A 1,684-nucleotide genomic window follows, 5' to 3' on the forward strand; every position below is an offset into this window, starting at 1 on the left:
ATTTTCAGTTTGCTTAATTGTTTTTGCAGCAATTAAGATTAAAGAATTTAATTTTTTTTTTCTAAATTTAAATAATAAAATTGATGTTTAAAAAAAAAATTTGCAAAAAAAATTATCTCCAGTTTGCTTAGTTGAAGCGAAAGCGATCAATTTTACAGCGATTAAAAAAAATTATCGTGAATTGTTACTTCGCAAGCGCCAAGTGTTGTAATATCATTTACACTATTGAAAGTGATATTTTCTTTGTTGTGGTTTGCGGTATAGTTTTGGTTACGTCGTATTTTGTTATTTTTTCTTTTTGATTTTTATATTAATTTTTATGAATTGCCACCTTGGCCTAGTTACATACATACATATTTGCCATTTAATGTTCTAGTTTTATATCAATATTTTGTTTAATTTCTTAATTAATTATTTTTTTATTTCAAATTATTTGAATTTTTTTAATTTTCATTTTACAATTTATCATTTTTTTGTAAGAGCCAGTTGGTCTATGTATGACTTTACAGCTATACGCATTATATAATCTAACTTATTTTAGAAGTCAATATAATTTGTAATTAATTGACAGCTCATACTTCAGATTCCTAAATGTAGGCAATAAGTAAATAAAATTCACCATATCAAATTGTGGTGAATTAATTGTATTTCTTATATGTGAAAATGAGCCAATTTCCAAATGAAATTAATGTTTTTTAAGTTCAAATATTTTACGAATATCAAACATGACCGAAATTTTCAAAGGTTAAACTGTTTTTGCTTCAAAAATAAAAAATAAATATCGTATATCGTAAATTTCTTTATAAAACCACAACTTTTTAAAGCATTGATAACACAAAACGCTTGATGAGTCATATGACAGTTGCCAGTTTCAGCTATTTCCGGCATTTAAATGATATTAATTAAGACTATAAGTCATGCAAAAATTTATTTTTATTTCTACGCTTTTTACGAAAAAAAAAAAATATTTTTTTCCCCACTACAAACTACAACAAAGCACTTTTTATTACTTGTATGCAAATAGTAACGCTTAATTATTAAATAATCGTATAATTAACTTTTGTAGCTATTTTTAAAATAGCATACCACAACAAAGCACAACAAGCAAGGGGAAAACACGGTATTGCCTTAGCTCCCACATGAACTGAGTACGCCTAGGCGTATGAGTAACATTTGAATGGCACTGAATTCTATGGAATTCTGTGTATGTGTGTGTGTAAGCTGGCACTCATCGCAAGCTGGCGTGAATGACTTTTAGCGCTTGCATGTCTGCTATCGCGCAAAATTATCACGAATTAGGTTTTTTTTAATAATTCATAAGATTGTGTATTTGTCGCTTCTCGTTAATCGCTTTGTGTTACACTTCTATACACTTGTTAGCAGCGAAGATTTTGCGCTTTTACTTTAGTTGTTGCTTTGTTGTAGGAAATCATGTAATTTGCTTTTTATCATAGAAAAATTAATATTTACATAAATAAGCGCCTATTTTGCTCGTTGTAGCAGAGCGTGTTGATTAAACTCGAATTTGTTAATGAACTTGTGGGGGGGGGGGGAATTTGTGCGATTTTGTGTTCTAAAAGTAAATTGTTTAATATAATTTACATATATGGCACTCATATGAAGCTTAGTTTTGTTATAAAAACAGTTGGTAGTATTAAGAAAACTTATATTTTTCTAAAAATTT

Source organism: Bactrocera latifrons, unplaced genomic scaffold (genome assembly GCF_001853355.1).
Source record: "Bactrocera latifrons isolate USDA-ARS-PBARC rearing strain unplaced genomic scaffold, ASM185335v1 scaffold_263, whole genome shotgun sequence".
Taxonomy (NCBI): Eukaryota; Metazoa; Arthropoda; class Insecta; order Diptera; family Tephritidae; genus Bactrocera; species Bactrocera latifrons.